Below are 11,251 nucleotides of genomic sequence, written 5' to 3'. Positions count from 1 at the left end.
CTTATTCAGCCGACAACAAAGTGATCCGTCAGTTGCAAGATATATAGATGCAAACTATGCATGAGATTTGGCTGACAAATGGTCTACTATAGGATATATGTTATCTAGTGGGAGGACCCATTTGTTGGAAGTCCATGATACAATCTATAGTTGCATTATCCACTATCGAGTCAGAGTACATGGCTATACAAAAAGCCGCCAAGGAAGTGTTATGACTTACAGGTCTAGTCAAAGAATTGGATGTTTAATAAAGTGGAGTCAAGTTGTATTATGATAACTAGAGTATCATTTATTTGACAAAAAGTTAGGTGTATCATCTAAGATCCAAGTATATAGATATAAAATTTAACAAGATCAGGGAGTTGATTACTTCTGAATAAATTTTACTTGAAAAGGTTCACATTTCTGATAATATTGCAGACATGTTGACAAAATCAGTTATTGCAGAAAAGTTCAAGCATTGCTTGAACTTGATTAATTTATTTTGTTGCTAGAAGGGATACATTCCAACTCAATGTCTTAGGTGGAGTTCTTAGATGTGCAATTTTCTTCTAATAGTTGGATATTTACCAATGAGGAGATTGTTGGATATGTGGCTCATCCCTTACATGACATTGGTGGGAAGCATGGCCAGGCCGTGTTAGTGTCTGGAATGCCCATTGCATGGGAGTGTCACAAACCGTAGCCCACAAAAATATAACTATGTTTTATTTGGGAATTTGAGTTAGTGGTGTGAATTATATAAGGGTATTTGTGTCTTAATACCTTTATATGGATATGGTTGTACAAATACATAAGATGTAACCCTATTCATAATTGTAGTGGAGAAAACTCTTGTCGTTGCTTTCATGGAGCTGGCACATTGCCGAACCACGTTAAATCTCTGCATTCATCTTCTCTCTTCTCTCTTTTTATTTTTTGAGTTCTTTACAATTTTTGCCACGATCACAATAGTAACAATAAGTGTTGTAAGAGGCTTCTTCGCATAGGTAAGGTATTCAAGAAAGAGAAGAAATAGTGTTGATAGATCGCTAGGACTAGGCCTTAGAGAAGTCATCTTGGAGGTGATGAACCAAGTAAAATCTTGGTGTTGTGCATGTAGCGTTAGTTTGGATTCAAGTTTTCCACTGCGTATTTTAAAGACAAGCACGAGATCGAGATGGAGCAAATCAAAGCGATTCGCTCCCTCTAGCTCATACGAGTCCTAACAAATGGTATTAGAGCGAGAGCGTTATTCATCAGATTACTCTATTGGAGACTAAAACTACAGGTAGAAGATAAAGTTTTAGACTTTGAAGGGGTCAAATGGAGTTCAAAGTCAGACTTGGACACAACATTCAAATTCCATCTCCTTTTGGATTAGGAAGTTTTGATCAATGGAAGACTAGGGGTGATAATTTATTCATGATGAACATTGAAGATTGTTTCATCCTAATAGAGGGGTTTGAAGTTCCAATTTATGACCCAGGAAAACCCCTTAAAAAGAAGAAATGGATCGAGGAGCAACTCTAGAAATCTGAGATAAACAACAAGATAATCAAAATTCTAGTTAATTTGGTACCTAATAATATTTTGTATAAATTAGGTAAATATAAGGATGCCAAAGATCTATGTAGCAAATTAGTCAAGCTCCATGAAGATCTGATCTCAATGAGGAAGCTTGCACTACCTCTACTAGCGGAGAAAGCTCAATTCATGAAGGTAAAACACACTCGGTTTATAAAAATAAAAATCATATTATCTGCTTTGAGAGTAGGGATAAGGGACATTATAAGAGTAAGTGCCTAAAATTAATTAGAAGAAGACTCAAATGACACTCAAGGTGAAGAAGCCAAAGGAAGTTGAAACCTTGATACGAAAGGGCAAATAGCACATCATGTGCTTCATATGCAATCAAAATGGATATTATTGAAACTAATGTCCAAATGAGAGGTTTCAAAGAAAAGACAAGGGAGGAAGCTCACATTTAGGAGGAGCTTTAAATGTATTATTTCATAATGTAGTTTTCCTATATTATGAAAACAAGCATACTAGAAATAAGCTTCATAAATTGGTGCTTATTATCATGATAATAGAAAGTATGATAATTCTAAAGATAAATTTAGATCATATATTGTTAGAACAACTCCACCTAAAGAGAGAAAGGTTGACAACAATCTAGGCAAGAATCCTAAGCAATTGAGACATATGCCTAAAAAGAGAAATATTCAAGAAAATAATGAAAAATCAAGGATAAATGTCTTAGAGGTTGAAAAATCAAAACTTGATGTCAAAATTGGATCAATTAGAAAAGACCCTTAAGACAATGACCAATGATGTTAAAGGGTTCAAAAAGCAAAATATATATTTAGGTAGACAAGAGTCATCTAAGGACAAGAAAGGTTTGAGAAACAAACCTAAGTCTAAGGAAAATATGACTTCATATCATAGAGTTCCATATTATTAAGAAATTAATCCTAGATCTAGGAGTTAAGTCAAGGTTGCAAGGAACTTATCCCTAGAGTTGACCTTGATGAGACAATACTACTTAAGGATTCTAAGAAACCTAGAAAAGTCATCAGAAAGATATCTATGGAGGTTATTTTTAGTGAGTACTTAGTACACCTAAGAAGTTCTAATAGGTATTGGGTTTTTAAGAGCTCTTCACTGTGGCAAAAGGCGAATACACTCGCCCCCAGCGCCCCCGCCAACCCGATATGATCTCTTCACACTAAATGGTTATATGGTGTGTCAACTCAAATTAAAAGGATAGTTAACCCAACCAAAGTAAAATTAACATTTTAGGTCATTTTCAATGTATTATGATAACATGAGAATGAAATTTCAAATCTCATCGTGGAAGATGTGCCAATAAGAATTTAGTTCTTAAGTTGATCAAAATTGGGACAATAGGATAAAATTCAAAAGTGTGTCAAATTAAAATTTTTGGTATATTTGAGAGAAATAAGTCGCTTATGTCAAATTGGGTATTTGTGACGCCGGACAGGATAACGATTATTACTATTGAATCTGTTGATTCATACATGAATATCGGAAGTAATTTTCTACAACCTTTTAATTCGAAGAGGAATACCATAAAATAGGAAAATAAATGATACTATAACAAATATTATTAATCTAAAAAATCTTCTCTCTTACATCAACTAACAATACACTTATATAGATATAAATCCTAAGATAAAAAAAGGAAAGAAATTCTTAACATATAGATTCTAATTTTAATTTTAATATTGTAAAAAAGAAATAGATTAAAAAAATAATTTCAAAAAGAATGAAAAAAATTTATTAAATTAAAATTCCTATACAGACTCAATGTTGGAAGAAACAATGGTTGCTGCTATGAGTCTAACGAAGGATGCACAGTATCTGAGCGGGCTAGCTCCCGAGCGAGTGTGCAGTTGAGCGACCTCTGGTTGTGTTTCGAGACTTTCTTGGGTCGTCTGTTTCCTAGGGATACAACGGTTGATCGTGATCCCACCAAGCAATCACGGTGATGCAGCATCCGTTACAAAGAAATAAAAGATTGGTTGTTCTCACGCATAGGTCGTGCTCACACACGAGTCTGGTTGTTCTCACGCATAGGTCGTGCTCACACACGAGTCAATATGCATGCATGAGAAAGAGCCTCTCCCCATGTATTTATTCACATCCTTAATGCATGTGAATTAATCAATATAAACCAACTAACATGCCATGAAAGTCCCAATGTGGGACTAAAGTTCCATTCACAATAGAGCTTCTTTCCTCTTCCACCTCTTCTCCATTCACATCTCTTATATCCAACACTAAAAATATATATATATATATATATATATATATATATATATATATATATATATATATATAAAATACAAAAAGATAAAAATTACTAAAAATACCTAAAATATCAAAAAAAAAATCAAGAATAAAATTATTAAAAATAATAATAAAAATTTTCATCCTTTTATACCAGTCATCTTGGTTACTAAAAAGGAAGGTCAGGTGCTTGCTCATCAATGTGGATCTAACGCGTTTAACTACATTGTCATTGACTGTGGACCACCGCAAGGCTCAATCCGACTGCAACCTGGAACGTGTTCCAAGATTAACCACTCGTATGCCTCTAGGATTTTGACCTCTTGATACCTTAGCCCATAGGATAAATCTAATTCACTTTTATGGTTGACATTTCCAATCCAGGCCTCCGATGGTTGCAACCAACTGACGAATTCATTTCTTCCTTGCTTTTGACATTTGAAGATGTCCCCAGGAACATCCTTAAATTAAACACGAATTTCAGCTTTCGTGCTGTTCAAAGCTTTTCCTGCCTTTAATATAAAAGGGGTGTCTTCCTATCTTTCATTTCAATCATTTTGTATACGCCAAACAACAGTAGCAATTGTAGGAGTGTTTATGCTGCCAGCGACAGTTAGGTCATCTTTATAGCCCTCGTATTGACCGAAGATTACTTTTTCATGTTTTATGGGTAGCACAGACTGAAGAACCTTCACCTTCTCATCCCGGACGTGTTCATGCTTAAGTGAAATAGGTTGCTCCATAGCAACCAAACATAGTTCCTACAGCAAATGATTTTGAATGATATCTCAAATAATTCCATATTCATCAAAGTATCCTTCTCGTACCTCAGTTCCAAAATCTTCCCTGGATGCAATCTGTATATTAGCAATGTTGTCACGATTCCAAAGAGGCAAACACAACCAATTTGCAAAATGCAATACAAGCAGGTTCTGAACCAACTCCTTTCCCAGATAGTGATCAATTCTATACAGTTTCTTCAAGAAATATCTCTCCAAGTTGAGCACTTAAATCTTCTTGCAGAAGTAAGGTCATTGCCAAAAGGTTTCTCAACCACTATGCGAGTCCAGCCACCAAGATCTGGTGGGTTCATGCAGTTTTGTCTTATCCTGCAAACAGAAGGGTAAACAACCGGTGGAGGTGCCATATAAATAGTTTGCGAGAGATTCCTGGATGACTATTTTTTTGTTATATGATACTTGGAAATTGCCTTGTTTAATAGTTGAAAGCCATCTGCACTGTCGTATGAACCACTGACATATTTAATCAATAGCAAGAACCTTGATAGAACATCCTCTCGCTCAGCTGAAACACCTTTATGTTGGTATACACGGACGCGTGCTCTAAGATCATCATCTAAAAGCTTTGTCCTGACATACCCAAATATGTGTACATCATTCTCCTGTAGGAATCCTGCATTGAGACGGAAATCCAGAACTTGACTATGGTTGCCATTCTATGCTAGACCAGCGATCACAGCGTTGCACGTACTGAGAACCGGATAATCTACTTTCTGGCAGGACTCAATAGACAGAGCGACGAGCCCGTAGCTCATGTACCCAGTGATCAATGTGATATCTATGTCGCTCATTTCATCGAACACTTGGCGGGCAAAATCCAAGCACCCACACTTAACATAGAAACTGATGATCGGATTCCAGTCGGCGCGGTCCATCTTGACATTATGCATGGTCACCATGTTGTCCTTCTCGCTGAGGATCCCTGAGCGGACATGGCACAGTTCTTGCATATGCTCTCTCCGACGCTAAGAATCAGCTCGAGATGGACGCAAAAGGTACGGATGTAGGTGCCAGCCTAACATGAGATCCAAAAGACGACAAGGTGACGCTCGTGATCATACTCGAGCAGTTACTGTCATAGATAATCCTGATGCAGAGCTCGCGCTTGACACAGGCAACAACCTCGTGAGAGGAGGGACTGGGGGCTTGTCTAGGTTGAAGATGCCGCAACGGAGGTACTCCGCAAGGGGCCGCTTGAGGGGGAAATGCCCAGCGGGGAGCGGCAAGTAGTGGTCCGTGCGGACGTGGAGTCAGTCGTAGTTCTTAAGGAGGATCGACCATGCGGAGGTGTCGACGGATGTTTTTTTTTTTTTTTTTTTTGGACTTCTCAGATGATTTCATTTTATCTAAAAAAAATCAACTCCACTTATAGTTTTTATGTTTTTACGGCTCTTTTCCTTCTGTTTTTATTTTTTCCACTCTTTGATTCATCACAACGATTTTGTTGACGGTTCATGTCTTTGTTAACTTCATGGACCGCTTATTGATCCCAAATCCCTCGATACCAAACTTGCACTTCAAATCTCTCGTTGATTAGAAATTAAAGATTTTTCTAAAAGAGGAATAAAGGAACTTATGATCTTTACTATCTTATACTACTAGGAGCTAGGATAACCTTATTACTTGTCTTTGTAGATCTTCAAATATCACTTTTTTGTCACGACTATTATCACGATCACGATGATCATCTATGAGATCTAGAGTTTTGATACCAACTAACGCCAAATGGAATAGTGATTATCCTGTGGGTTATTGAATTCGTTGATTCTCACATGAATACCGGAGACAATCTTCTTCAACATGTTGATTCAAAGAGAAATACAAGGAAATAGAAAAATAAACGACATTATCAAAAATATTATTAATTCAAAAAATCTTCTCCCTTACATTCAACTAACAAGACATTTATATAAACCCAAACTCTAAGACATTAAAAAAAAAAGAATTTCTAAAAAAGAAATATCACTTGTTTGTCACGACTATTATCACGATCACGATGATCATCTATGGGATCTAGAGTTCTGATACCAACTAACGTGGGCTATTGAATCCGTTGATTCTCACATGAATACTGGAAATAATCTTCTTCAACATATTGATTCAAAGAGAAATACAAGGAAACAGAAAAAATAAACGACATTACCGAAATATTATTAATCCAAAGAATCTTCTCCCTTACATCAACTAACAAGACATTTATATAAACCCAAACTCTAGGACATTAAAAAAAAAGAATTTCTAAAAAAGCAATTCTTAGCATGTAATCTTGTAAAAAAAGGAAAAAAATTTCAGAAAAAAGAGAAAATTTATTAACAAATTCTTAATATTAAAATTTATAAACAGACTCAAAATAAAAAAAATATATAAAAACATAAAATTATCAAAAATACTAAAAAAAATCTAAAAATTATTAAAAGAATAAAATTATGAAAAATAATAATAAAAAGTTTTATCTATTTAATATAGTGATTAGTTGATAACAGTTAGATGAAAAAAAATTTAGGTATTTTTTTATGCCATAGTTATCATGCTTGTGTGCTCACATGCCATAACATCATGACATACATTAATATTATAGCAATTTGCTATGAAAAATAATACATAGCATGTCATAGCGTCATTAAGCTTGATAGATTTCTTTATGAAGTTATATATTTGATGTATATCATATTCATTCACACACATAAATAGAAAGTCTTACAATTAACAACAAATATCATTGTCGACATCTTTGATAGAATGATCAGATGTAAAATGTCTATATAGAGATGTATGACCCCATAGTTATAAAGACAAATTAATTTTACATCTCATAAAATTCATAGGATAACTTGTGTGTATATTGAGATATACTAGACACAAGCAAGATGTTAGAATGGTGAACTAAGTTCAAGATGTCACTATAACAAAAATGTGAATAGACAATGGATAAAATCTATTGTCTTTTCGCTTTTAAAACTATTGTAATTAATATTGTTGTTAAAAGTGCGCTGAACAATAATGGTTTGAAATCGTTATTTTTAAATGAAAAGTCAACCGAATTATAACAGTTTTAACCATTGTCTTTAAGCGCAATAGACAATAGTTCTACAATGATTTTAAACTTGTCTTTTAATACCAAAGATAATAATTTCACAACGTTTAAAATTAAAATCATTGCCTTTTAACAAAACTTTTATAATTCGTTACAAATGTACAATTTATAAAATCCTTAAAATTCATAGTATATTGATCAACTTGTTGTTAGTAACTTGGGAATGTAGACCACAAATTTGGAACTACAAAATAATTAGAAACATAAATTCTCTACCATTGGACTTGTTTTGGAAGTAGAAATGTGTGAATCTTTCTTTCAGCGACTAGAGGTCCCAAAATCATGATCTATCTATCGTCTCGAGTTTGTTTCTTAGATTTGTGTCCACGCATTGTGTCCGGTAACTTGTCTCTTTCAATTGACTTTATCGTACCTTCTTCATGTATCTCCTTTTCTATATTGCTTTATGTTTCCAAACTTCGATAGAAATTCCAAAGAGTTTCTTCATATGAACATAGATAATAATGTGGCGTGCAACAATTGTACAAAGATGGACCATATGATAGTAAATATCGACAAACTAACTGGCCAAAATGAAATGTTAGGAATATAAAAAATGAAACCCGTCGACTTGTGATCCATGCTTTGTTCCATATTTAGAAAACCATTGGATGCACCCAGTATTAGATGGAAGCAATGCTCCAGACATATGAAGTATTTCTTCATAAACACTAAACTGTATGATACAAAATTGTTGAAGTTATTGTAAAGTGTAATTTGTGTGAATATTAAAGGTTCATGTAGATGAAAGAAGAGACAATGTGGAATGCAGTCATCATTCCTTACAAACATTGTATGATCAATCTAGTTAGAAATGGATTATGATCAATCTCAAGATAATTTGAGTTATTAGCTAAAGGTGCAGTTAATTGATCCATTAAATAAGATAGAGTAGTGTTCATGTAGATTTCCATGGGAAATGCCTGATATAATATAGCAAATTAAACACTGAATTGTATGGAAAAAGTGCTAAACAGATAAATGAATTACGTGGGAAATACAATGTAAAATATGCACATTTAGAGATTGAGATGGAGATTTGACATTCTGTTCAGATATTAAGCAAATAAATGGCCATAAATTTAGCACAAACTAAACAATTATCAAGAAAAAGGATATCAATAAGTTTCACGTTTTGTCTTGGAAACGTATCACATTTCTGGTTTTTTTAGAGGAACTTGCAAAAACTCCTTCACCATGTTTCTGTAATGGGGAAAAGACAACTCTAGTGAACTAAGACAGTCATATACAAGGATTTAATGTGCAATACTAGGATAGGGTATCAACAGACAATCATATATTCTCATGAAGCCAAAAAAAAGTTGCTGGTCAAATGTGATTATGTTCTTCATAGCATTTAAAAACTGTCCTATGCCGCTCAACATAGATAGCATTCATGGTCTTGAGAGATGACCGAGATGACCAAAAGAAAGACACTAGTTTTGTGTTGTTAGTTAGGAATTGCCCACATGAAGCATGATTAGCATAGTTAGGATTAACATAGCTTGTTGTTGCATAACAAGTGTGAAATTTAAAAGGTAAAATCAAATATCACTCATCGCATCAATATAATCAAATCAAATCTTACCTAGAACAAAGATAACAATCCTATAAAGTTCCTAAAACAATTCTTCATGGTGTGCATACATAAGCAAGGCATCAGTACTTCAACAAACTAGCTACCAGGTTGGGGAGCGTGTAGGGGAAGGTTGGCTGTGGATCGAAACAGCAAGTGAGAAATAAAAGAGATGAGAACTTACTTAAAAGATGCAAACTCTTCTTATTCCACACTTCAAAGGTTTTTAAAGACACGCAGACTCTTAGATCTTTTCCTAGGTAAGGCTCAAGTTAGGCTTGAATGCTTTGCAAAGGATATGTGACACGCCTTAAATAGACAAGGAAAAGGCATTCAGGGTGCTCATTGGGCCCCATCGACAAAATGCCTTCTTATTTGATTAAGGACGAGTATCACGAGGTGTCTACTTTACAAATAAAAATATGCTTATCTTTGCACCTTTTAGTAAAGCAGGATAAGATTCCTTACTTTGCTGTACAGCACACGCATAAAGTCATAACTACTTTATTTTACAGCACACACAGATTGGACATAAAGTAAAGTTAGGATAAGATTCTTTTCGTGACTCAGCGTTTATACTATGAAATTATTCATTCGTCGTACGACATTGCTAAGTAGGTTTGCTAATAACTCTAACTGGTGGTCCACTTGCCTTGTGATAGGGAACCATCCTGACCACCAATTATCCTTTGTGCTTATGGATTGACACTCTCGTAGCTTAAGGGAGTGCAGAATTCGTAGCTGTTGTAAAGCATTTGTTGCTTGTACTGCGACTTGTTGTTGAAGTTGGTGTAGTTCATTCCTGATCCTGTCATCTTCGTCCAAGGATATAGGGTATTGCCTTTGGAGTAGTCTTTGGTATTGCTCAGCCAGGTACAGAGGTGATTGAGTGTCTTCAGAAGCTTCGCTTCTGCTTCCTTGTTGGGGTGTTGTTGAACTTCCTCCAGTGCCATAGGGACCAGTTCCAGTCCATTGAGAGTTTGTGTTGGCCATTCTGAAATAGTAAGACAAGTAATTAGTCGGGATAATGCATCAGCTAACTGATTGTCATTGCCATCAATGTGTTCGAAGTGAATAGGGATGCCAGTTCCGATTATTTAATCGGTAAAGGCAAGCCATCTGATTATGAAAGGTTTATTTAAAGCTATTTTTCCAACAAACTAATTATTGCCTGACAGTCAGTTCTAATAAATAACTCTCTTTTATCAAGATAATATATTTTTAAGGCCTCCAGAGTATTCATAACTGCATATATTTCAACATCAATAGTTGATTTAGGTGGGGAAAACTTGCCACTTGCATAAGCATAGACCTTTTTTGAGGATTTTGGGTCGTACTTACAGTTCTTCCACTTGTAAATCCCACCCCATTCTTCAAGACATCCATCTGTTTCAAGAATAATAAAGTAGTCTTCGAGAGGTACCTCTAGGTTGGGAAGGTTTCTGACTGTTTCTTTTATCTTTTCAAACCAAGGCCCAGTCTTGGAAATTCATCCGTTTATCCCCTGTTGGGCTGGTCTTGGCATACAAAGGGCTTAGTAATTTTCCAAGGTTAGGAATGTAATTTCGAGCATAATTTAAAATTCCTAACCACGAATGCATGCCTTTCTTTGTCATCAAGTCTTCATCCTGAAATTCTGTAATCTTGGTGATAATATGCGATTGTAGTTTTATCTTTCGGTTGCCAAGTACCGCACCAAGAAATTCTATTTATAGGACTACAATATTTAACTTTGTTGGACTTAAGATCAGCCCGTGTTGCTAGCAAATACTTAGCATAATTTTTAAATGCTTGGCATGTTCTGCTTCATTCTTAGAGAAAACAAGAATATCATCAATGTAAACTGCAATGAACTCTTCAGTGCCCCTGAAGCAATTGTCCATTTTTCTCTGAAAAATGGCTGGTGCATTTTTGAGGCAAAATGGCATTACTAGCCATTCGAATAAACCATCAGGCACCCAAAATGCAGTCCACTCAATGGACTCA

The 11,251-nt window shown here is 35.1% G+C and overlaps 1 long non-coding RNA gene and 1 pseudogene across 1 annotated transcript; both read right to left on the bottom strand.

Annotated features, from left to right (window-relative positions):
- Positions 1 to 4,016: 4,016 nt before the first annotated feature.
- Positions 4,017 to 5,545, bottom strand: LOC122023206 (annotated as a pseudogene).
- An 879-nt stretch (positions 5,546 to 6,424) lies between these two features.
- Positions 6,425 to 9,549, bottom strand: LOC122024401. The gene is made up of 2 exons (XR_006123414.1): positions 9,450 to 9,549; positions 6,425 to 8,892 (listed from the first exon to the last, which is right to left on the bottom strand). It is a non-coding gene; the product is annotated as an uncharacterized LOC122024401 (long non-coding RNA).
- Between the last annotated feature and the right edge of the window lie 1,702 nt (positions 9,550 to 11,251).

Source organism: Zingiber officinale, chromosome 9B (assembly GCF_018446385.1).
Source record: "Zingiber officinale cultivar Zhangliang chromosome 9B, Zo_v1.1, whole genome shotgun sequence".
Lineage (NCBI taxonomy): Eukaryota > Viridiplantae > Streptophyta > Magnoliopsida > Zingiberales > Zingiberaceae > Zingiber > Zingiber officinale.
Note: the sequence above shows the minus strand (reverse complement) of the source record. Positions and strands in the feature narration are given on the sequence as shown.